The following is a 26,885-nucleotide window of genomic DNA, read 5'->3' as shown; positions in this document are numbered from 1 at the left end:
GTCACTTGACATAAGTAGTAAAAACTAAAAATATTAGAAGTATCAAAATTTTTACGAAATGTCTCGTATGAGTGTGAGTTTCACATTAATATAAGACATTTGGTATAAATTTTGATATCTCTAACATTACTCAACTTAAATATTTTTTTCCTCTCAAAATATTAGTCATTTTTAGAGAATTTAACTTTTTTTTAGTAATACAATCACATTGTTACACTTCAAAAGTATTAACTTTCCAACACTATTTTTGACTTTTTTTTTTTGGAACATGAATTGTTCTAATTAATGAATTTAAAAAAAAAGTAAAATAAAAAATTTATATAATTTTAATCATTAATTTTTGAAAATAAATTAATATTTTAAAATAATAAAAAACAGAATAAGAGATTAATATTTTTAGACGGAGAAAGTATTATTTTAAACAATCCAATGAAATGTTACTTTCAATCTAATAATGATGTCTGTATTGGACTCCCATGTCCACTGATTGTTAAAAAGAAAAAATAAAAAGATAATACTATGCCTAGAGATTCAATTTAAAAAGCACGAAAGAAAGCAAGAGAGCTCTAACTTGTGTTCTCCAAAAATGGAGAGTGAAAACAGGGCATACAGAGTTCATTGTTTGATTCTACCATACCCATTACAAGGCCACATAAATCCCATGCTCCAATTCTCCAAACGTTTACAAAGCAAGCAAATCGAAGTCACACTCATTGCCACTCGCCACATGTTCAACACCACCATCTCCGAACAAGCAGTCTCTACAATTCCAGTCGAAACAATCTCCGATGGCTACGACCAAGGCATCATCAAAGTGAGTCCCGAAGTCTACTTGGAGAGATTTCGAGAAGTGGGTTTGCATACTCTGGCAGAGCTGATCGAGAAACTCCGTGGAACAGAGTACCCTGTCGATTGTATTGTTTACGGTTCATTCTTGCCTTGGGTTCTTGAGGTTGCTAAGAGGTTTGGGGTAGTTGGAGCTGTGTTTTTTACTCAGTCTTGTGCTGTGCACAATATTTATTACCATGTTTATAAGGGTTTGTTGGATCTTCCTCTTGTTGCTGGGTCTCGGAGATCTTGTGTTGCTGGGTTGCCACCACTTGAGACTTCGGATTTGCCGTCTTTTCTCTCTGTTCCTGGATCGTATCTACCAGTTTTGGAATTGGTTGTGAATCAACTGTCGAACGTGGATAGAGTGGATTTTGTGCTGTGCAACACCTTTTACGAATTGGAGAAAGAGGTTGGTAATTCAGTCAAAATAAATCATATTTGAATATTATGTGTCGCATCACGTCATACCTGACAAACTGTTGAATTATATGAGAATTTCAAGATACCGAAATGTCATCCTCATTACATTTTGTCTAATTTGCAAATTTTATCAAGCAATTTGGCGCAAGTGGTGGATTGGATGGCAAAGTTTTTGCCATTGAGGACAATAGGACCAACCATACCATCAATGTTCTTGGACAAGAGACACCAAGATGATACAGAGTATGGTCTCAGCATCTTCAAGCCAAACACTGGCACCTGAATGAATTGGCTCGAGGAGAGACCAAATGGTTCGGTTGTCTATGTCTCCTTTGGGAGTTTAGCCGAACTTGGAGTCGATCAAATAGAAGAACTAGCTTGGGGCTTGGGAGACAGCAATTGCCATTTCTTGTGGGTGGTTAGGTCAAAAGAAGAGGCCAAGCTTCCAAAAGACTTTGTGATAGAGACCTCTGAGAAGGGCTTGGTGGTATCATGGTGTCCACACTTACAAGTTTTGGCACACAAAGCAGTTGGGTATTTTGTGACACATTGTGGTTGGAACTCTACTTTGGAGGCATTGAGCTTGGGAGTTCCAATGGTGGCAATGTCGCAATGGACAGACCAAAGCACCAATGCCAAGTATGTCATGGATGTTTGAAGGATGGGACTCAGGGTTCGATGCAACGACAGGGGTATTGTTAGAAGAGAAGAGATTGAGCATTGTGTAAGGGAAGTCATGGAAGGGGAAAGAGGGAAAGAGATGAAGAGAAATGCAATCAAATGGAGTGAATTGGCAAAAGAGGCGGTTGGTGAAGGTGGCAGTTCAGATAGAAACATCCATGAGATTGTTGCCAAATTGGGCCACTCGACGGAGTAGTTATATGGTGATCTTGGTCCATATTAGGTAAACTATAGTTCCAAATAATTGTGGCCTACTATGAATCAAGATCAAAATTAACTAGGTAAGTCATTGAATAATTTTTATGCTCGTGAAGTTGTTTATAAATCATGGCTAAGCATTTTGTAGCCAATTCAACTTCTTTCTCTGATCCAATACATTCATAATTTCCAATACATTCATAATCATTAAATCATTGAAATTTTGAGATAAAATTCAACAGATATGGATGTTTTGGAATAGAGAATCGCATGAGCTAAATCATTACTCATAAATAAATTGCAATCCAATAATTATTGTTCTATATTTTGGTCTTTATTGTGTTTTTTTGTAGTAATTTGGAAAAGGAACAATTAGATAGAAATGAATGCAAAGTTTTTCCAGATTGGGGGTTGAATTTGCCATAAATTGGGAGGTTGGGATACTTCTTTCCAACCAACGCCATTGCTCTCTGGATTTCCAATTTTAACACGTGGTCATCTTATCTTGTCAGAGACTTATGAAATAGAATAATTTTAGATGTACCAATTAATATATTGACTAGTATGCTAACCGATGATGTGACATAATTTTAGAGGTTTTAGGTATTTGTAATTTGTATAATAGGCGGGATTAGTAATAATGACATAACACTAGTTGGTACACTAGTGTTTACATTAATTGGTGCATGTAGCACCTAAAATAAGCCTCAATATCATTCAATTGTATGAAAAAGACTTGAATGAATTTCACTTAGCAATAAATTGAATAAATAAATCACAATCAAAATGAAATTAAGGAAGTAATTTATGGGCAATATTACAAATCCAGTGTTATCAATTTAGAAATTATCCAAAAATTAATCTCCACCACACTTCACATGGACTCTATATCATATAAATTAATCTCTACCATACAATCACCCACTCAGGAAAATTCTGGATAAGTCTAGTTTCCCACAATTTATTTAGCTTATGATTAGAGAAAAAAACTTCATCCAAGGACTGGTTAGATTGTTCGGTCTGCCCCTTGTGGTCTTAGATTCAACAAGGTTTATGAGTCAGACCATTCAGTCTAACGGTAGAGCACATTATGAATCTTACTTTTGATAAATAATTCTGTTCATTTTTTGAGTTTTAGTATGTCCATCATCCATAAAAAGAAAAAAGAGTAAATTGGTGATAAATCCAATCTAAGAAAGTTGTAAGGTATTAGGTCTAATAAATCTTTCTGTTAGTGAGACATTCACCCTTTGTGAAATAGTTTGGTGAGGAATCCTTTTATTTGTTTTGAAGGACATTTTGTTTCCATTTTACTCCTTAATTTATTTATTGCATTTTTTATCTATTGACTTTCATTGACTATCTGTTCAAATCTTTTTCTTATCTATTCAAAATTTTGCCCATCTATTTAAATTTTTGGACTATCTATTTAAATTTTTTTGACTACCTATTCAAAATTATATCTATCTGTTGAACTTTTTCCTTATCTGTTAAATTTTTTCCCTATTTGTTCAAATTTGTGGGTTTCTCTCTTTATTTAATCAATTGTGGGAGCCAAATTTTAAAGGAGGCATACTTTAACACAGGTATTGCCCGGCTCTATTTAGAACCCTAAGGATGCCGAATATAAAGGGTAGATGGGCCGAATAGGCACTGAGTTATGGAGTCGAGTAAATACGGGCATAATGAACGAAAAGTGGACCAGGCCCTGAGGCCCAGGGAACGAATATAAATAAAGGAATAGCAGACTGAGAAAGGTATGTGAGAATGATAGAGTTTAACTTACAATACAAGTAATCTAGAACGAGAGACTGACTTGTCCGTCGGAGTGCTAATTCCGGCACCCCCGACCGGAGTGTTTAATTCATTTCAGGTGGCTATCGGTGGAGAATGAGCGTCCCCCAGGATCAGAGGAGTATTTCCAAAAACCACTATCCCCACAATTGGCGCCGTCGGTGAGAATACTCAAGCATATCCATGGCGGACGTGACGGAGGACCCTCCAATAGTCGCTGATGACACCACTGTAGACGCGCCCGCGTGGGGCCCTCGCTACAGTTCGGACTCGATTTGTGTCACGGTTCTTAATCTGAACCAAAGAGTCCAAATCCGGCAAATCATTTTTAGAAACAGATTTTTTGAAAAGAAGTGCCAAACATGGACTACTTTGCCAGATACAGAGTCACCACCTAAATATTTTAAAATGGGGGAATTTAGGAAACCCTGACTCGGTGCCAAAGGCCACGTGTCCGTCATCACCAAAGTTGCCTCGGCTCGGGAACTTGGGTACGATCGGGGAAGGTCAGCTATTAGCACCCCCTCTCGCCCGGTCCGAAGACCAGCCTCTACTAACCGTGATATCCGTTTTTGAAAACGTTATGTGTTCTTATTCCATTTATTAGCCTAGAATTACTATGTTATGCGCACAGTACACAAGTATAGACTAGATTGCCTAATTTGGAAATAAGCATTGCATATCCGTTTGTCTTGAAAAACACTTTGGAATTTGCTACTCGCAAGTAGGCTAAAATACGGATTTCAACGAGTTTTTCCAACTCAGACAATCCAACCTCCACCCACAGGCAACCAAACAGTTTATCACATAAGCATCTAGCCACATGGTAAGCATGCTGTCATGATAGCATTCACACGCATGCGATATGCTAAAGCATGAAAATACTTACATCGTACTCCGTGCCAAAACAATAAACTAGTTAGCCAACATGCATGGTCCTAGTTCATGTCAAATTGACTAATGCAACACATACATGATGCAATTAGAGTAGGCTCGGCTAACCTAAACATGGCATGTGAAATGCTGCACTTAACACGTATTCAATTTGGAATTGAAATACAGATGCAGTTAGAATGATGCGCCGAGCCCGGTGCATGCAAGACAAATGGATGGATGCACGCATGCATAGCATACGGTATGCTAATTTAGATATGCCCTAGTCTACCATCATAAGCGGGTAAATAAAAGGGAAGAAAGACGTGGGGTTGGAAGACGTACACACACTCACGCACACTTATTACACAACTGCCCTCACTAGGAGGGTCCAAATAAATATTACAGTCCGAATAATAAACACACGAATTATTACAGAATTTCTAATTAATTAACAGAATGAATGCAAAAAGAAGAAAGGTGGCCACAGCCTCCGCCTCGGGATGCGCGAATGATGCATGCTCGAACCCGTCTCGCCCGGAAAGTCCGTACCATGCCACTGCTGCCTCTGTTTACACTGCCTGCTTCTCTGAAAATTGCCAAAGTTCTGGGACAGGTTCCCTGAACACTGTGGAACACCATCGGCTGGAGGGAATGTCCACCGGCCATTGAAAATATCCATCGGCTGTTGATGATTATATCGGCCCAGGAAGGATTGCCGATCGGCACTGAACACTGCCGGTCGGCAGAAAGTTCCTGCAGAATCTGGTTTTTGACAGCAACAAGGACAGACAGTGTATGGCATGGAATTTCAAGCAAGTGTATGCATGGCTACTCTCCCAATCATGTAACGGACTCGAGGGAGTACGGCCCTTAACCCTTGGGCTATCAATCGTGCATTTGATGCATGATAGCCTAAGGAGCCAAGGTTGCAATTTAATGTAAAAATGCATGCAACACACAAATGAGTACCAAGATCCTATCATGCCAAAGTCAAGGGCCTTGGTGACCGAGGGTTGAGGTGTGTTTTGTCACTCGAAGTACAAACGCGCCTCATCCCTCACACTTGGTTTGACACCCCAAACCAAGTAATGCAATGCATGTTATGCAAACATGGCTCAAAATGTAACATGATACTAAGATGCAAAACATGTCAAATGTGATGCAATCTATCATATTAAGTATGCAAAATGCTAGTCATATGAGATGCAAATGTGATGCAAACATGGACCAATATGCCATAAGGCTAGCATGGGACAACATGTAATGAACCAAATAAGCAACAAGCATATGATAAGCATGCAATGGTGGACTTAAACCATAAATGGCAGACCTCAACCTTGCCATAAACAGTGGCCAAAACGATATACAAGAGCACAAATGATGCATGCAAAGCATGCACACATCAAGGTCCATCACCTAAGCATGAAAGGGGACAACTCTAAGCATACTTAAAGGCGATATAAAAGGGCACTAAACCAACATGCTAGGCTCTGAAAATGAATAGAGAATGATGCCAAATCGAACAAATCATGCAAGTAAGGCATGCAACAATGACCACTACTTGAAGCCAATAAAGGGGGTCAAACCAAAGCTATGTCAACCAAACCTTAAAGGACCAAAATGACCTAAAACAATCCCAAGGGACTCCAAAACAAGACTAAAGCATGCATAGATCATGGTCAAGACATGCCAAAGAATGAGTCCAAAACAAGGGCATTCAAGGCCACCAAAAGGGAGCATCACTCAATACTTATCCCAAGCAAACATGGCATGAATTTTTCAATACAAAACAGAGTTCTAACATGCAAAAGGGCCCTCAAAACCCACTGATATGGCAGCCTAAATGCTAAACACATGGGCATGCACAATGACCATTTCCAAAGCATAAAAGGGCAACCCTTCAAAGCATGAAAGAGATAATGAAGACAAGCATACAAGCATGGATTAGGGACTGAAATATGATCTACCATGATGTCAAATGATGATAACAAGCTTATGCTAAGCATGTTGGTGACCCATACAGCCAAGGCTTACAAGCCAAAATGCAAAGCAACCCTATCAAGCATGCCAAACATGACAAAATCAGTGGCCAATAGATTTTAAGCATGACAAAACATGGCCAAATACTTCACAAAGTTAAGTCAAAACAAGAGGATATGCTAGGCTAAACATATAGCACACTTCTAGGCAAGATGGAGAATTTCAAAGCAAGTATAAAATGCATGCTAAGGGCCAACAAACCACCATTGGATAGAGATATAATATGACCCAAAACACCCAAAAAACTTCTGAAATGGGACCAAAAATGATCAAGCATGCATGTTGCCCTTTTAAGCCAAAACAAAGGTAAAAGAAGGACAAAGGGGAGAGGGGTGTCCCTCCCATTTACAAGACTTCAAAATCACTCCATCACCACTGAAAATCCACTGGATTTCAGTGGTGAAAAGAGCAATACACCAAAGGTCAACAAGGCTTAAAGAAAAGGCACCAAAAGAGGCCAAAAAAGGCCTAAGAGGGGGAGTTCGACCCCCAATGCCAAAACGACCTCAATGAGATGTCTTAAGCATGAAGATACAAAGCTTTTTTCAGTTATACACAAAGCCTAAAACAGAAAGAAAGATAGGTCAAAAGCCAATGCAAGATTGGGAAAACTAAAGTAAAGTGATTACCCTTGAAGATCCTTTGAAGAACAGTTGGTCCAGCCACCCTCTATTGACCAAAACCAGTCCAAAACCTCAACAAACAACCCTCAAAGTGCCTCAAAGTCGAAGTAAGGTGTGGTAGTGTGTGTGTTAGTGCAAAACTAAGGTAAAAATGCACTTTTAGGCCACAAAACACACACAAGGGAGGAGAGAGAGGGAAATATAGAGAGAGCGTGTGTATGTATATCTATAAGCTCTGGTTTTTCTCTCAAAATTGCCAACCAAGAAGAAGGAGGAGAGCTCTCCTCTTATAGAAGTCCCCCTTGCAAAGCTTAGCAAACAAGCTTGCTTAGAGGGAAATCCCTCCATACACGTGTATAGAGGGGAACAGAGTGGGTGCCAGCTATCACAGCTGGCACAAAATATCTACTAAAAGTAGATGAACAGTAGTCGGCTGCTCAAAATTTCCATTTTGACAAAATGGACTGCCGACCGGCAACAAAGAATGCCGACCGGCAATATACATTGCCGATGGCAACAAAACACCAGCCGGTGGCCTCTGGCCATGGCCGGTGGTGTGTGGGGATGCCTCACAAGGCATTCCCTGCCCCTCCAAGGCAAAACACAAGTGTTTGGTGCAAAACCAGACACTAAAGAGTCGAGTTCGGAGATCCTGAGGCAAAGCGCGTAGCCGACACCTCCGGGAACCCCAAACGAACACAAACATGGATGATCACCGGGTGTTCAAACGGTGACGTCCAAGTCTTGAGGACGGTCAAAAATGGGGTGTCTATAGCCACACAGATAGACGACTTCACTCCAACAAACACGCACGGACCGGAGCCTAACCCAGTAAGACACGCTTTGAACTTCGGTTCACCTTCGACTCCAGAACACGAGGCAATGCAGGTGATCATGGAGCAGGCAAAGAAAAACGAGCAGCCGGCTGGTGTAGACACCCCATTTTTTACCGACCTTAAGACTCAGACGTCATCGATTGAGCGCTCGGTGATTGCGCATGTTGTGCTCGTTCTGAGGTTACAGAGTCTCGGCTAAGAGCCTTGCCTCCGGACTTCGGGACTCTTTTGTGCTTTGCCTCGGTTTGTGAACCAGGTTCTGTTTTCTCTTCCTGAAGGGAGAGAGAGGTCTCGTAGACCATCTCTTAGTGGCCGTAGGCTACTTTTCGTGGTCGTAGACCATTGTTCCCGTTTGGAGACCAGTTTCCAGTTTTCTGAGTCGTCGGTCGTGCGCCTCGGTTCGGGACTGCTTAACTTTCTCCGTTTGCTCCAATTTTTGGCACACACCTTGTTTCCTCTCTCTAGAGGGACACTGTGGCCTGGGAGAAGGTGGTCGCACGCCACTTTCGATGCTTAACAATCAGTTTTCGAGGCCTCCGGCCGCGCGTTTTGGCCCCCGAACCCTCGTTTTGCATCCGTCTTGGTTCATTTTTGGCATGGACCCTTTTTTCATTGTTTGGAAGGTGGTACTAGGGTAGGAGACCACCTTTTCTCCTTGTAGACCACTTTTCCCCGATCGGCCAGTTTTCTTGTCAGGTAGCTGGTCTCCCTCACTTTTGGGCCATAATTGCTGGTCTCCCACCACACCACTAGCTTGCACTCACTTGGGAGACCACCAATCAGGGCTGCCAACCACTTTTTACTCACTTGAACCTTTTGAACTGGTCGGCCGACCACCTTAACTAGTCGGCCAGCTTTCCCATTTTCTGTCTCTGTGAGTGTGTGCCAGCTGGAAGGCACAGACTGCATTTATGGAGGATTGGCAACCTTGTTTTGGCCTCTTAAAGAAGCTTGGCCCTTTGCTCTAAGCTTCTAAGAAAAGCTTGAACATTTTTAGCTTCTTGAAGAAGCTTGACCCTTTGGCTCTAGCTTCCTCGAGAAGCTTGACCCTTTTTGCTATAGCTTCCTCAAGAAGCTTGGACCTTTACACAAGCTTCTTGAAGAAGCTTGGACATTTATTCCTCTATAAGAGAGACCCTCTCCCTCATTTGCAAAGGTTCTAAAAATTTGGTTAAGGTATATACATACACCCCTCTCTATCTCTCTATTTCAAGCTCCAAAGTCCCTTGTTCTTGCACTTTTACACTACACCTCTTAGCCTAACACCTCCAACACCAACCTAAGCTTCTTGGAAGGTCTTGAGAGGTCCTAAGGTCTGAGTTTTTGGCCTCAAAGCTGCTGGAGTTGCTGAGCTTCAAGGGTAACACTTCTTTCCCTCTTTTGGCCTTTATTTTGCTTCATCTTTTAGCTATACTTGAAAGCATATTTGGGCTTTGTCATAAACTAAAAAAAGTCTTATCTTTAGGTCCTTTACATGTTTGTTTAAGGTCATTTTTCTGTTGGGGGTCATCTACCCCCTTGCATGCTTGTTTTCACCTTGTTTTAAGCCATGCACTTAGACCTTTGCATTGAGTTTTGTTTGAACTTCTAGCCACCAAAATCCAGTAGATTTTCAGTGGCTAGCATACTATTTTGAGAGTCAAAATCAGAGAGGGGTGATCGTCTCACCCCTTGTTTTGTTTTCTAGCATATTTGGCCTAACAATGGAGCCCATGTGTGCATGCTTCCAAGCCATGTTTCAGGCCATATTTGGTGAGTTTCAGGACTTGCATGAGCTCTATCTAGAGCTGTTTTTTTCCATATTAGGTGTCCCTCTTGCATGTGTAGAATAACCCTCTTCATAGCATATCAAAGGAGCCTATACTTACATGCTTCCTAACCTCATTTTAGGCCCTTTTCAATGAGTTTTAGGGCCTGAATAACCTCTGTCCAAAGTTGGTTTTGTCATATTGGGTGTCCATCTTGCATGTGTAGAACAACCCTCTTCATGGCCTATCAAAGGGGCATCTCATTCTTGCATGCATAGGCCATGTTTCAGTGAGTTTTTGGGCTTTATTTGGCATGTCATACCTCTAAATTTTGCTGGTTTAGTGGCCTCTTGAATGGTTAATATACTTGTAGTGTAAACCCTCCTCACTAGCTTGTATTGCATATTGTTTTGGCCCTTTATTCTAGCACTTTTTGGCCATGCCTTAACCTGATTTTGTGCATGTTTTGGACTGCCTTAGCTCTATTTTTGTGCCTCATGGTCGAATGATGCATGCTATGCATGGTTGTAGTTCAATATCCATGCCTAGCCTTGAGTTTTGTAGCCTCTTGCATGCTTGAATAGAGGTGTTTGCATGTCTTGGCATCATTGTGTATGTTATTTCAGACCTCATTCTTGTGCCATGTTCCCATGTTTTCCACTCCTTAAGTGCATTTGAGAGTTATGCTTGCTTGCCTCATTTTTGGACCATTGCATGAGCTTCATTTTCATGCCTTTTGAGCCACCATTTTAGTCCATATTTGCTACTGTTTTGGTCGGCATAGGGACTGTTTGGGGGTGGTTTGGTCATTTGAGCATCACTTTGCATACCCCTAGTGTAATCCACTCCACTAGTTTCGGTATTTGGGCCACCTAGCATGCATTGTGTGAGGTGTTTGCATGATTTGGGACCCTTTCGTATGTCATTTCAGAGCTGGAAAATGTGTTGTTGTATGCTATATTACATGGTTTCCATGCCTTGGTAGAGTTGCACTTGGTGCCTTAGTTTTGGTCCCTTGTATTTGGGCATGTTTGCATGAGTGTTGTTGCTTCATTTCACCATGTTTGGCCATTGATTTAGGTGTGGCTGAGGCTCACCTATCTTGGTTTAAGTCCATCTTGCATTGTATATGACATTTAGTCCATGTTGTTGCATGATTGACCATTGCATTGTGTATGCCTTGATCATTTCATTGTTAGTCTCTATGTGTGCATTGCGTATGCCATATTATGTCATGTGCATTGCGTATGCCATTGATAGTTCATAGCATTGCGCATGCTAGTTGCACCTTTGCGTATCACTCCTTGCATGCTTACGTGTCTTAGTTGCATTTCCTTTAGGATTGCATGCTAGTTGTTGCATTGTGTTTGCATGCCATGCCATTCTAGTTGTTGCATAGTGTTTGGCCAAACACGAGAAACGAGGAACGTTTCGTACTCCAAGTGACAAAACGTGCCTCGATTCTTGGTTGCCGACACTCCGGACTAACCATGGTGGAGTTTTGGCCTTATTGTGTTCATTTGTGCATTCATTTTACATCAAGTCGTGCAATCCGACTCCTCGGCCATCATGCATCGAGATGCGTGATTGGTGGCCCGAGGGTCGAGGACTACACTCCCTTGAACTTGTGCAATGATGGGAGAATGATCGTGCACACATTTGTTGAAAATACCTTGCTATGCCTCTCTCTTGCCTTTGTTGCAGAAAAACCAGAATCCAGGGGCAGAAAGTGGTCGGCCGACCAGATTTTCTGGTAGGCCGACCACCCTTTTGGGTCTCCACCACAAAGGGTGGTCGGCAGGTGGTCTCCATAGCCAAAGGCTGGTCGGTAGCCTTCCCACAGCCTTCCAGAGTGGAGTTTCAGCCTCTTGGAGCTCTGTGCAAGTTTTTGAAATTAATTGCAAACAAAGGCGAGTCGGGGGGCATTGCGATGGATTTCCCGACAAAGGCGGTTCGAGCATGCATGCATCCATTGTCCTCCAAAATAGAGCCGAGGCAGTCACATTCATTTAGTTTACATGCTTACTTAGCTAGTTTGTTAATTAGTTAATGCCGTGTTATAATTAGCTGTGGTTCGTTATTCATTCGGTTATGTATTATTTATTCGGACCCTCCGAGGAGGGCAATGTTGTAATAAGTGTGCGTGTGTGTGATGTATGTCTTCCAACCTCACGTCTTTCTTTCTTTTATTTACCAGCTTATGACGGTTAGTTTTAGGGCACCTTCAATTAGCATCTTTATGCTTGTATGTTTGCATCCATTCATCTGTTTTGCGTGCACCGGACTCGGCGCATCATACTAACTACATCGTATTTCAATTCCAAGTTGAATACATGTTACCTGTTGCATCTCATATGCCATCTTAGAATAGCCGAGCCTACCGTAGTTGCATTTTTGCATGTGTTGCATTAGGCATTCTTAATATAGTTAGGATTCATGCATGATTTCTAATTAGCTTCTTTCTTTGGCTCGGAGTACTCGGTAAGTGTTTTTGCTTTAGCATCCTTGCATGCGTGTGAGTGACTGCCATGATAGCATGCTTCCCATGAGGCTATGTGCTTATATGATATAACTGCCTAAATGTCTGTGGGTGAAGGTTGGGTTTCTTGAATTGGAATGATTCGTCGAAACCCGTGTTTTAGCCTACTTGCGAGTAGCAAACTTCAATCCATTTTCAAAACACACGGATATGCGATGTTTTGTTCCAACTTAGGCAATCTAGTCTATACTTGTATGCTGTGTGCATCACATAGTAATTCTGGGCTAATGACCGGAATAAGAGTACATAATGTTTTCAAAACTCGATATCATGGTTAGTAGAGGCCGATCTTCAATCGGGCGAGCGGGAGTGCTCACGAAGTGACCTTCCCCAATCGTACCCAAGTTCCCGAGCTGAGGCAACTTTGGTGATGACGAACACGTGGCCTTGGGCACGAGTTAGGGTTTCCTAAATTCCCCAAAAATAAAATATTTAGGTGGCGACTCTGTATCTGGCAAAGCAGTCCATGTTTGGTACTTCTTTCTAAAAAATTAGTTTTTTAAAACGATTTGCCAGATTTGGACTCTTTGATGATTCATCGGTCTTGCATTGCACTTTACGAGATTAGATACAGGACCGTGACATTGAGTCCCGAATTGTAGTGAGCCCAATGAACAAAACGGGATTTTTCCTGAGACGTTCGGGGACGTCTACAGTTTCTGGCGACTCTGCTGGGGAATTAGAGAACTTGGCTCGAACTCATGATATCTTGTTTTGATTACACTTATGTGTTTCTTTGCATTGCATTTGCATTGGTGCGCCTAGGACACCGTGTTTGCCATCTACTATTCCTGAATGGTTTGCCGGAGGCTCGCTTTGAGAAGCATGCCATAAGGCTGACCGGTTACGGGCTCTGCCACGATGGGAACACAAACCCCAGTTTTTATCGGGGCACCCTTTTTGACCATTCGACCTAGTACATGTTCGGAATCCATTCTGACCATTCCAAGCTAGGACAAGTTACTTACTCGATTATAGGTTGTTTGAAACCGCTGCGTGCGTAGTGAAACCCTAGCTCCTGACAAAATAGGACAGGGAAATCTTACCCCAATATAGGGGTGTTTTGGGCTCTCACTTGTTTGCTATGTGAGTTTGTCTCTACAGGAATGCATGTATCAGTTTACAAGTTTGGGTATCAGGCTTGTGGGCACCATTTCAGTACTTTGGGAATCAGTTATCTGTGGGTATCAGATTCAATTTTGGGGGCAGTGATTTGGGAACAATGATCAGTGTTTGAGAACAGTCTATTTAGCTTATCAACTGCGTGTTGTGATGCCCAACTGCGTGTTGTGTGTTTATTTACGCTGTTATGCTGTCCGTTTGTCTGGTTGTTTATTTCCTTATTATTGCTTTATTTATCTTTTTGCTAGGTAGTTTAGCACAATTGCTTAAGACCAAGCAAATATTCCCTAAGCACTCTGGATTAGAGGTCGCCGACTCAATCGATCTGAGGATTTAGTCGACAGACAACCAGTGTTTTATTCCTTACCCCCGATTATCAGACGGAGGTTGAGAAGACGCAGTGTATCCGAGCAGAGGTTGCTAGAACAGTGGTCTACCCCGTCAGTGGAAAGTCAGGCTGAGGCTTCAGTTTCTACCATAGAGATAGATATACTAGTCAGTCAGCCAGAACAGCAGAACATGGCAGGAATGGAAGAAATGGTGCATCAGCTCCAGGAGAGCATGAAAGCCATGCAAGAGGACGCTGTTCGACAAGCAGAATTTGCCAAACAGTAGGCCGTTGTCATGGCCCAACAGGCAGAGCTAATTATCCGGCTATAACAGCAAGCTGGAGCATCAGCCTCACATCAAGCTCCTCCCCCACCAAGGGTCCCACTACCCGGGGAGACACCAAATGTCCAGAATATTCAGGGGGATACAGACATCCTAATAGGGCCGGCTCTGCCCCCGATTCTACCTCAACTACCCAAGGCACCTACGCCTATCAATCAACCAGACTCTCCCTTTGAGTTCGAAGTGGACCCTACAGCGTTAAAGTTGAGCAAGCTTGAAAAGTTGTTCAAGAAATCCCAAGGGGTAAAGTCCATCCCAGACATTGAGGACGGGTATACCAACGCGGCTGTAACGCTACCAGATCGGTTCAAGATGCCACAAATCGACCGCTTTGACGGGTCCGGGGATCCGATGGTGCATCTACGTTTGTTTTCAGACATACTAAGGCTGATGCGCCTCACCAAACTACAGAAGCTTTCATTGTTTGGCCGGACTCTATCGCGTGTGGCGGCCATCTGGTACGCAAAATTAGAAGACGATGTCAAGCGGAATTGGGATGAGATGGCCGAGGCTTTCGTTGCACAATACTCCTATAACACACAAATCGAGATTACAACCCGTGATCTTGAGACAACAAGGCAGGAGCCTAAGGAGAGTTTCTCTGAATTCGTAACTCGCTGGAGGGCCAATGTGACGCCCCGATTCTACACTATAGGTTGCAGTTAAGGAAGAGTCACTGGTGAGTCCTATGGCCAATAACCAAGTAAGATCCCAGATCGCCGGAGGAGTCAAAGAGCCTCCCTTCTAAGTCCAGCTTTCTTAGGCAGCGCACTACCTTTTTGACAGATCTTACAAGGCATTGACACAAGGTCTCATAAGCAACGATAAGGTTCATACATTGAATATAAATACATAACAACCACAATTATACTTGATTCAAAAGATTGTTCCATTACATTACATCCCAAAAAGAAAGTTTTAAACTTCAAATGAGTCTTACAAATATCCAAAAGGAAACTTCTAATATTCTAGGATAGCCAAAAGTCTTCAAAGGTTTTAGGTTCGACGTCTCCAGCTATAAGTTCCATTTCGTCACCTGGCATGATACACCGTGAGCTTTGAATGCCCAGTAAACACACACACACACCCCGTCCCTTTTTCCCAATCCAATACACAATCACAATTATAACATAAAGTAGTAAAGCATGATATTCAGATAAATAAGTAAAGAGTTAGGTCAGATGTTAGTAAACTAGAAATCCCCCAAAGAGATTTCGTCCTCCCAATCACAAGAATCGGACGCGGATTATTCGGTATGCCCCCTCTTTTGCTGCTTTGTTGCAGAACTAACCTCGGATGCCTACCAACGGTTATATACCGCGTAGCGCCAACCGCAGGGCCTCAAAAGAGACGGTAAAAATAGGGCCTTGCCCAAATCCCTCCTTACACCAAGCTACCTAGGGTCCGAATACAACCGCTCCGTTCAAGGATTCCGAAAACCACTCGCACAAGACCTTAACTTTCGAATAGGGAACGCATCCCAACAATCCATAAATCACATATTCTCATCTTTTTCATTTCTCAAGTGTTCGAAAACCCAACACCCTCCCAATTAGGTTTCCCGTTAAATTAAATGTTTTAAATCAGGTTAATCCAACTTACAAGACAATAATATCCACATAGGCATGCATTCACAAGGTGAAGAAGATAAAGAACATAACATAACACATACAATACCATGCCAAGATATGATCATAAGCTAATAAACATTTTTATGAATACAAGGGCATAAAACATCCATGCATAACAAATTTTCCAGATTTAGCATCACATAAAGATTAAAATGAAAGGACTATTTTAGATCTTCCACTGGGCATGGTCTTCCTATGGTTCGTAGAGAATTTGATCTAGTTTCTGGAACATTTTTCGGAAATAGGATTACTTTTCCAGATTTTAAGTTATTTAGAAAATGGTACAGTGCTGTCCAGAATCTGTCCAGATCCGTCGACTGTTACGGAAACTTGATTTTATTGCAAACCGCTTAATGTTTTTCGATGAAACCAATTTTAGTTGAAAGCTAACTCCTTAAGGAAGGTTTTGACATAAAATAGAGGTCCGGAATATTTTTTTACATTTTTCTGGAATTTTTGAAAGTGGGCTGCAAAAACAGATTCTAAGGTAGACTGTCCAAAACATGAAGATTTGTGAGAAAAGGGTTCCACCAAGGGAAAGTTTTCATTTATTTTGTGAAGAGAACATGTTAACTAACATGTGTTTACTCAGAAAGTTTGCTTGAAAGTGTGCCTTGGAAAATTGAGAGATTGGTAATAAAAGAGGATGGTTTTGTGCCAAAAAGGGGAAAGTACAAGAGAGGTGGGATCAATACTCAATTCTTAGTATTTTTATCATAAGAACTCTGTAATGACATATCTGAAACACATTATTTAGAGACATGTATTGAAAGAAGGAAAATAAAAGAGAAGTTGTGTTTGTGGCTTACTTTGCTAATTTTGCACAAGAATGCTCTCTTCTCCCTTCCTCTTCTTCTCTAGACTCCTTTCTCTCTTGCTCTCCTCCCTCCTTCTAACCGAATGTGTGTGTGGGTGAGTGTGTTATGTGTGTTTGCAAGCTAGGGGGTGTGTTGGTATTTATAGACAAACCTTTGAGGCAAAAAGTCTAAAAAGTCCCTCAGTTGGAAATGGATGGAAAGGTTAGGATTTGTTTGGATTCTAAGGAAATGGAAGGGATTTGGGAGGCTTGGTCAATGATTTAGGCAACACTTAGTTAAAACGGAACTAGTTTTGGAATTAGCACCCTAGGTCTAGGTACTAGGTTGGTGATTTTTCCTAGAAGTTCATGATGATGTTTCTTGGAAATTGATTTCTCACTTTCTTCTAGGAAGGCTAGGCATAGGGAATGGTGAAGGGAGATTTCTTTTTATTATTATTTTATATCCTAGGCACATTCCTCAAGGTGTATACATATGTATTACAAGATTGATGGTACTTCAAGGTACAAGGTACAAATACTAGTTTGGGGTAAATTTAGAATTTAAATAAAGAAGTGAGGGGTTGGAATTAAACTCATGCACTGGAACCTTACTTATGTATAATTAAATTAAATTAGGCTAAGGAACCTAATTAGGCTAGGATATTCTTATTCCGATAAAAATTAAAACTACTGACAAGATTCGAAATAATTTAAGAAACTAAGGAGCTTTAAGGAAATAATTCAAATATATTTTTCCGGGGCTTCACATTAAATGTAATGAAATGAGGAGGATTGTATTTAATTATGATCTAGTTAGGCCTAGGACTAATGTAAATACTTTATAGTTAGAAGTATACACATAAATATAGCAAATCTTTATAGGTACCAAAGTTATTATTGCTCCAAGATTTCAAGAGATTTTAAAGTACAATGATTATAGTCTAGGGGGGTATGATGGCTAGCCATGTGATGGTGGATTGATGGACATGTTATATATATATATATATATATATATTTTGTACAAATCTTGGAATTTGTAAAATATATTATTAAAAAAAGATTTAAGTGTATATATATAAATATATAATAGTACTTGTTTAGGGTTAATTTGTGATTTAATAAAAATGTGAGGGCTGGGGTTCAATTAAAGTATCTATTCCAAGTGTAAAATAATTCAGTTTGTATTATCTTGCTTGAATTTAAAAGTAAATAACCGAACGATGACTGTAAAAATCGAAAGTTAAGGTTTAGAGCGATTAATCTAAAATTTGAGAGTTAAGTAATTAATATTAGAGTGTTAGAAGTGATTTCTAAGCTTCTAGGATCGATTAGGGTTTGTATGGATTCGCCTGTGATGCGTTTTCAGTCCTAGGGCCTAATTTGCGATTAATCGACGAACTAAGGGCTTTATTATAATAATTCAAAATTTAGGGACCTAGTAGGGTTTAAAAAAAGTCAGGGGCCTCACAGCCAAGGCCTCAATGATGACCATAAGGCCGACGGATAAGGATCAAATACGGATGGTTGTGCGCAACCTCCAACCCAAATTGATGCAGAAAGTGATCGTGCTCCCCTTCCCTACCTTTTCAGATCTGCATGAGATGGGAGTACAGATCGAGGATGCCATAAAACAAGGCTTGATTGATAATGACAAAGAGCAACCCAGGAGAACCTTCAACCGAAACAACAATGCAGGCATAGGCAGTACTATAACTGCTAGAGTTTCAGAAGTAAGCATGGTCACCACCACCCCTCCAAGAACCCTGGCAGCTACACCATTCTCTGGTGCATCCAGAAGCAACACACAAATAACCAAATACCAACCTCGAGGCCAAAGAACCTTCACTCCATTATATATGCCCCTGTCCAAAGCTCTGGGGGTATTAATAAGGAAAGGGCATTTGAAGCCCCTGGAGCCGAAGCCATTGCCAAATCCACTTCCTCCCTCCCATAACCCAGCCAAATACTGTGCATATCACCAACAACACGGTCATGACACCGACCAATGCTTCCGATTACGTCATGAGATTCAAGATCTCGTTGATAATAGGGTGATTGTGCCTCCAGAGAAACCCAATGTCACAACCAACCCTCTCCCACCTCACAACCAAGCTCCACCTCCCAAACGCATCAACTTTATCCAGATTGGGGTCGTATCTTACGATCCTAGCATCTATATCACTCCTTCTCACCTACCTAAGCCGGAGGTGTTCATTCCCGACAGCACTGACTTGTGCGTGTTGGACATCTCCTGAACCCAACCTGAACCAATGGTGGTGACTGTCGAAGACAGAATAGGGATGATTTCAAAGGAAAGTGGTATAGGGGATTCGGGGACTGAGGAATTGGGAAGCTTTGTTGAGGAGGGATACAATCCGAGTGGCTACATTGCGTCAGTAGGTCAGCTTAGGACAGATGTGGAATTGCCGGTGGGGGCAGAAATTTGTGTACTACGGGGGGATGGACTTGATCAGAGAATAGATGACTTGGTAGTTCTAGAAGGGGACATGGCTGACCTTCAGATTTTCAACGAACAAGATCCGGGGGACACGACAGTCAACTGGTTTGATTTTGAGAAGTCAGCAGAGGTCACAGGATGGCTTGACGACCAACCAGATATTGTTGAAGAATCTCAACTGGAAAAGGGCCCGTCAGGGGTAAGGACATCAATTGTGGCCGGAAGGGCCGGGGATCAGAATGCATCGCCGGAGAGCATTGGTGCCAAGAATTTTGCTCAGGACTTGGGCACTTTTGAATACAGGAAATTTTGAACAACAGGCTGCATTGACGCAGTTAGAATCAGAAGGAATCAAGGACTCGGAGAGAGCTAGAAAAGCCAAGGCCCCTGTGGGGATCGAACCTGTTGCGTGAACAGAGATAAAGAATGTTGCGAGCACATGAACGGAAGGTACTGCGAGTATAAGGATTTTTGTAACGGAGCCAGATAGGTGTCTGTCAGCTGCTGATGGAATGTGGTGGGAAGACGATGATCTACGTCTTGCCCACACGGATGAGGATTGGGGGAGCAATCAACCTGATGATACCTGGTACATCGGCGAAGTCGATCATATGACCAGGAGCGGGTGGTATTTCAAGCCCCCGCACCTAGATCAACCAGAAGTGTCTGGGAAGGACAAGGAGGCAGAGAAACAGAAAGAGAAGCAACTCGAAGAAGAGGTTGTACTGAAATAGTAGAAAAAGATACAAGCAGACATCTTCATCTGGGGACTGCTTATGGCTTCTCGAGTACATAGACAAGCCGTCATTTCAGCCATGGACAAGGCCAAACTCTCGATAGACACCACGCCGGAGCAGCTAGTTGGATTGGTTTTTCCAGGAGGAGGTTCCCCGACGTTGACCTTTTCTGACAAAGAACTACCGCCTGAGGGCACAAATCACAACAAACCTCTCTACATCTCTGTGGAATGTAGAGGCAAGTGGGTACCGGTGGTTCTTGTCGACACGGGATCCGCCATTAATGTGTGCCCGTCGAGGATGATATATGCAATCGGGTTAAAGCCCGCGGACTTCGTGCCAACAGCCCAGGTGATAAGGGCATATGATAATACAAGCAGAGAGGTGATGGGGACTGTGAAAATTCAGACCCAGGTTGGTCCAGGACAACACGAGATCGATTTCCATGTCTTGGACGTTCCCACAACCTTTAACCTACTTTTGGGGCGACTGTGGTTGCACCAGGTAAAGGCAGTTTCTTCCACCTTGCACCAGATGTTGAAATACCCTCACGGGAAGGGGATAGCTATAGTTTTTGGAAATTCATCAATCCATCCGCCACCGGAGGTGTCTACACCAATCTTGGAAATCGAGCACGGCACGGAGGATGTGTTCTTATCGGAGTTTACTCTGGCTGATGCTCGAGTCGTGCAAAACATCTTGGCTGTTGATGAGGGGGTGTATGTCAGCGCACAATCAATATACCTCATGAAATAACTTCAACACATCCCCGGGATGGGATTGGGAAAGAGTGGCCGGAAGGGCAGTGCAGTATCGGCCGAAGTGCCGCACAACCCACATACCTTTGGCTTAGGTTATCTACCCACCAAAGAGGATTGGGTGAGGAAAGGTAAGGAGATGGCTGGAAGAGCCAGAGCGAAGAAGGCAGGGAAGCCATATGAGTTAATACACCGACCCATTCAGAGTACCCTAAACAGACGCTTCGTTCGGGAGGGGGAGGATCTTCCGTTCTGCGACTTCCCAGAGCTATGGTTGAATGTGGAGAGGAAGCATCTGCCAGGTTTTGAGATCTTCTTCGACCTGCAGTTATCCAGCGATGATATTGCCGAGGAGCAGACAGACCTATCAGCTGAGGTTAAGCAGTGTAAAAATGTAGATTCCGAGAGCGCTGAAATTGAAATGGGGGTAGCATTGGCTTGTCTACTTTTAAATCCTCTGATCGTACAGAAGTGCTTGGGGGATAACTTCTCGGTGTCCATGATTAGGAATGAAATAGCTGTGAGCCTACCTGCAAGTATTTTTTATGCATCCATCGCACCCTCTCTCACCTGGCAGTACGAGCAGGGATTTTTGTCAAGCAGCACCGGGTCAGGTAGTGAGCCGAAATCTGATTCCACCGAGTCTGTGGAGTCAGAATCAGGTTCCAGCTCGTCTGAGTCTGAGTCCGGTATTCCTGGGGGTGATAACCTGGATGCCACAGTCCTGTCTAGGTCGTCTTTTTCTTTCTCTTTTAAGTCTGTTGTAACAGAAGAATCAGACGATTTGGAAATGCTCAATGACAATGGAATGGATATGGTTTCTGAGTACTTTTCTGTGCCCTTGATTTATTGTATTAATCAGGACTTTCAAAATTTTGATGAAAATGACGGGGAAAAAATTCCTCCGATTTTGCAATGCTTAATTGATCAAGAGCAGGAAAGATTTGTTAAACCTTTAGTTGATGAAATCACTACTGTTAATGTTGGTACTGAGGAGGACCCGCAGCTGGTCCAAATCGGGTCCACGTTGTCTTCGGAGGAACGCGAGCGCTTAGTCACTTTATTAAAAGATTTCAAAGATATTTTCGAGTGGTCCTACGAAGACATGCCTGGAATCGATCCTGAGATTGTACAGCACCGGATCCCTCTTGACCCCGAGGCCCGACCCATTAAATAGAAACTCAGAAGGATCCGCCCGAACTGGGCCCTCAAGATTAAAGAAGAGGTCACCAAGCAAATTGACGCAGGGTTACTGCTGGTATCCGAATACCCAACTTGGTTGGCCAACATTGTTCCGGTGCCGAAGAAGGATGGCAGGATCCGGGTATGCGTGGATTTCAGGGATTTGAACAGAGCCAGTCCAAAGGACGACTTTCCCTTGCCGCATATTGATGAGTTAGTGGACTTCACAGCGGGGCATGCTTTGTTTTCGTTCATGGATGGATTCTCAGGCTATAATCAGATAGTAATGGCACTTGAAGACTGGAAGAAGACTACTTTCACCACCCCATAGGGGACTTACTGTTACAGGGTGATGCCATTTGGGTTGAAGAATGCTGGAGTTACATATCAACGGGTCGCGACCATAATATTGCACGACATGATCCACAAAGAGGTTAAGGTGTATGTGGATGACATGATTGTCAAGTCCAAAGAAAGAGAGGGCCACTACGTCGCCTTGCAAAAGTTCTTCCAAAGGATCAGAGAATTTCGGTTGTGGCTGAATCCTCAGAAGTGTACGTTCGGTGTTACAGCAGGAAAAATGCTGGGGTTTCTGATTACACAAAGAAGTATCGAAGTCGATCCTTCCAAAATCAAGGTCCTCTTAGAAATGCCACCACCAAGGATTGAAAAGGAGGTGCGAGGCTTTCTGGGTAAAGTGCAACTCATAAGACGGTTTATCTCAAAATTAACCTTGACTTGTGAACCACTTTTTGGTCTCCTGAAGAAAGGAAAGAAGTTCCAATGGGACAGTCGATGCCAAGCTGCTTTTGAACAGATCAAGGAATACTTACAGAACCCACCCGTGTTGTCAGCCGGGGAAACCTTTGATTTTGTGTCTTTCAGTAACTGAGACCACAATGGGCTGCATGCTCGCACAAGAGTCTGAGGACAAGGTGGAGAAGGCTATCTATTATCTGAGCAAGTAGATGTTGGAGTATGAAACCCACTACACACCGTTGGAAAAGGCTTGTTTAGCCTTGGTATGGGCTACCAGGAAGCTGCAGCACTACCTGTTAGCTCACTCTGTAATGTTGGTTTCAAGATTAGATCCCATCAAATATCTCTTCGAGAAACCGGCACTTACGGGTAGGCTAGCTCGTTGGTTGCTGTTGCTTTCCGAATTTAATCTAAAATATGTGACGCGCAAGTCAGTCAAGGGAAGAGCGGTAGCGGAGTTCTTAGCCGATCATCCAGTGGAAGGAGGTGAAGCAGTTGAGTACTTATTTCCAGATGAGGCCATTTTGCATATCGAAGACGAAACTTGGACGATGTACATTAACGGAGCGTCAAACCAATACGGGTATGGGGTAGGAGTGTTGCTAATAGCACCCAACAATTCCTGTATCCCTTTAGCATTTAAACTCTGATTCAAAGTCTCAAACAACGAAGCAGAGTACGAAGCATGCATTGCTGGTTTAGAAGCAGCCCTGGAACTAGGGGCAAAACGGTTGGACGTCATCGGGGACTCGAACCTTGTTGTATCCCAAGCTAAGGGGGATTGGAAAGTCAAAGAGGAAAAGATGATAATGTACCACCAGACCTTGGACATGCTGATTCCTCGATTTGAGAAGCTAAACTTCGCTCATCTACTAAGAGAAAACAACAGGTTCGCAGATTCACTAGCAACTCTATCTTCCATGATAGACATCCTTTTTGGAGTCCGGATGCATCCGATCATTATTGACCAGAAGTTTGCACCGGCCTACGAGTCAATTGCCGCCATAGAAGAAGTTCAAGATGAGAACCCCTGGTATTACGATGTCTGGAACTTCCTGGAGAAAGAAGCGTACCCACCAGGGGCAAATGTCAAAGACAAGAGGGCAATCCGAAGAATGGCTGCCCAATTCATCATCTGCGGAGGAAAACTGTATAAGAGAGGTCATTTGGGAATGCATAAGCTATGTGTTGAGGCTGAAGAGTCAAAGCGCCTAATGGAGGCCATCCATGGAGGAGAATGCGGAGCGCACGTGAACGGGGTAATGTTAGCTCGGAAGATCCTCAGACAGGGTTACTACTGGTCCACCATGGAGGAGGATTGTATCGGCTTTGTTCAGCGATGCCACAAATGTCAGATCCATGCAAACCGCATGAATATCCCGCCGTCGAAGCTGTACAATATGATTTCGCCACGGAGATTTTCAGTTTGGGGAATCGATGTGATCGGGGCTGTCACACCAAAAGGGTCCAATGGGCATGAGTTCATTCCGGTCACGATAGACTATTTCACAAAGTGGGTTGAGGCCCAATCTTATGCGGTGTTGAAAGTGTCGCACGTTGCAAAGTTTATCAGGAACAACATCATCTGTCGCTATGGCGTCCTGAACGAGATTATCTCAGATAATGGTTCCCACTTCAAGAAGGAAGTGATTGACTTGTTGGAGAAATACAATGTGGCTTTTCATAAGTCGTCCACATATCGGCCGCAGACCAACGGAGTAGTTGAGGCCGCCAACAAGAATGTCAAGCACATTTTACAGAAGATGGTAGAAACCTACCGGGACTGGCCAGATAAGCTGTCATTTGCTCTGTGGGGCTACCGAACTTCAATTAGAACTTCTACTGGAGCGACTCCGTATTCATTGGTTTATGAGATGGAGGCCGTTCTACCAATTGAAATTGAGGTCCCGTCATTGAGAGTGCTGGCTGAGTGTCAGATAGCCTAGGCAGATTGACAGCAGAGCAGATTTGAGGAACTTATGCTCTTTGATAAAAGAAAACTGAAAGCACTGTACCACGATCAAGGTTATCAACGAAGAATCGCCAGGGCTTTCAACAAAAAGGTTAAGTCCCGAAATTTGAAGGAAGGAGATTTGGTACTCAAAGACAACCGAGCTCCCATCCATAACCCTAGGGGCAAGTTCAGACCAAATTAGACTGGTCCTTACATCATTAAGTCTATTTGGTCGGCTGGAGCTGTTGTTCTGATGGACCTAGATGGCCTAGAGTTCTCACAATCGATCAACATGGACAAGTTGAAGAAATATTACCCCTGAGAGGCTCACTAGGCCGAAAACCCGCAAGGGCGACCTAGGCAAAAGTTAGAGCATGAAAAATTTGAAATTACAAAAATTGAGCTCGCAAGGTTGAAAACCCGCAAAGGGCGGCCTTGGAAAAAGTTAGAGTGCAAAAGGTGAGGGTTAATACACGAGTGAACCTAAGTCTGAACTACGCAAGGCTTGATTCCCGTCTTTGGGATACGTAGGCAACTTCATCCTGAAGTTCTGCCATAAACTTTTTCCCGATCAACTTTATCCATTTGATCATCTTGGTCATCTTTGTCTATTCAGCATTCAAGAGTTCGGTTGTGATCCCCGGTGTAGTGCTACTCAAACTAGGGGCAACTTTCCAATTGCTGGAATCCGGGGTTGTGCGTCTCAGTGACAGATCTCAGGCGTGTCCAATTTTGATCCAAGTCGAAAATGGTTTTGAAAAGTTTTAATAAAAGTTGATTTTGTTCAAATTAATCTTTTTACAACTTAGACCATTTTTGGACCAAAGCGAAAAATTTTCAGTACCTACAATCTTCAATTTTATTGATTTCAATATAGAGTCCTCTTGCTCTTGCATACAAATTGAAGTTGCTTTTGGTTATATTCATAAAAGAAAACTTGAAAGTACTAATAAAGCAATAAATCCGGTGCATAGCTAAGTCAGGTGTTCCTACGCCCCCTCCCAGAGCTGGTCGAAGCTTCTGACTCCAAAGTGGGCCCAATTTGTGCCTCTTCATAGAGCCAATCTATGCACTCATCAGACAAAGTGTAATTAAAAGTGGGAGCGGGGACCAAGAGTTCTCTCGTCCTCCATGCTATGGCATATCGAGCAAGCTGTGCGCCTCAGACCGGGAATGCAGCAGAGTACTCTATCCCCTCTGGCGGGCAAGTCTGATCATGCCTGAACTGGCGTTGGAACCAGAAAGGAAAGTAGAACACGCAGTGTGTCAGGCCAATCAACTGAATCCCGGTCTGCCGGGACATGCTGTAGCTCATTGCCGGCAAATTGAGCCAAGAACAACGCCAAGCAATGCGGTCTGCGGACAAATGGCACATCCAGTCGAACCACCATCCCTTATCAAGGGGATCGACTAGACGTCATCGGAAGAAGTAGCCGCGAGCTGAGTATGCTGGGCAAGAGTCCACAACCTACAATTTGTCCATCAACCACACCTGGGGAGGGATAAAAAATGAGAGATTAAAGAATAGAGAGGTGTATGTTGAGAGAAAAGTGAGAAAGGGTTTTGAGAGAAAAATCGAGCCTAAGGGCCGAGTGATGTGAGCAATATATATGTGAGGAAGGGTGGGAACATTACCTGAGGCAGTAGTGAACTCCCCGCCAATCTGGTCATCTCTTGGCGATAAGAAGCATCCAAACCCATCAAGGTCTCGGCTAATGACATGGCAACGCAGCTTTTTCCCTCCCTTAAGCCTTGGGCAACCTCGATCAACCGGACACTAGATCCTCCAAAGCCTGGGGCAAGCAAAAAGTGAGATAACATGCACAAGCAAAGGGCATGTCACCGAAAGCCCTGCCAATGATGGTCACCGCGGTCACCGGGATCAAAAAAATGTTGGATCAAACCGAGGATGTCCAATTCTCCGTTGCAGATCAGAGACCGAGCGTCATGCATAGTGAGCCCACACATTCGTCCTAAGGCTTGAGCATGGCTGAAGCGGAGTTGGGCAAGATCTCCTCGTTGCGCTCGGACTCCATCAAAGCTTGGAAATCTTCGAAGGTAGGACACATCTCTTGCCCGCCGAAGCTAAAGACACGTGTTACCAGATTCCAAAACCTCGCCGCAGCATGGAGAAAGGGAAGATGCAGCGGAGTGCGGCTCAACGTGAATAGTGCATTCAAGCCAAAGCCCGGAAGTTTAACTTTTCCAAGCCGTCTAAAGTAGCAAT

The 26,885-nt window shown here is 43.0% G+C and overlaps 1 pseudogene; it reads left to right on the top strand.

Moving 5' to 3' along the window:
- Positions 1-493: 493 nt before the first annotated feature.
- LOC114320529 (mogroside I-E synthase-like) lies at positions 494-2,453 on the top strand (annotated as a pseudogene).
- Positions 2,454-26,885: the final 24,432 nt, after the last annotated feature.

The sequence above is a fragment of the Camellia sinensis genome, chromosome 14 (genome assembly GCF_055761805.1).
Source record: "Camellia sinensis isolate YWXY chromosome 14, ASM5576180v1, whole genome shotgun sequence".
NCBI lineage: Eukaryota > Viridiplantae > Streptophyta > Magnoliopsida > Ericales > Theaceae > Camellia > Camellia sinensis.
Note: the sequence above shows the minus strand (reverse complement) of the source record. Positions and strands in the feature narration are given on the sequence as shown.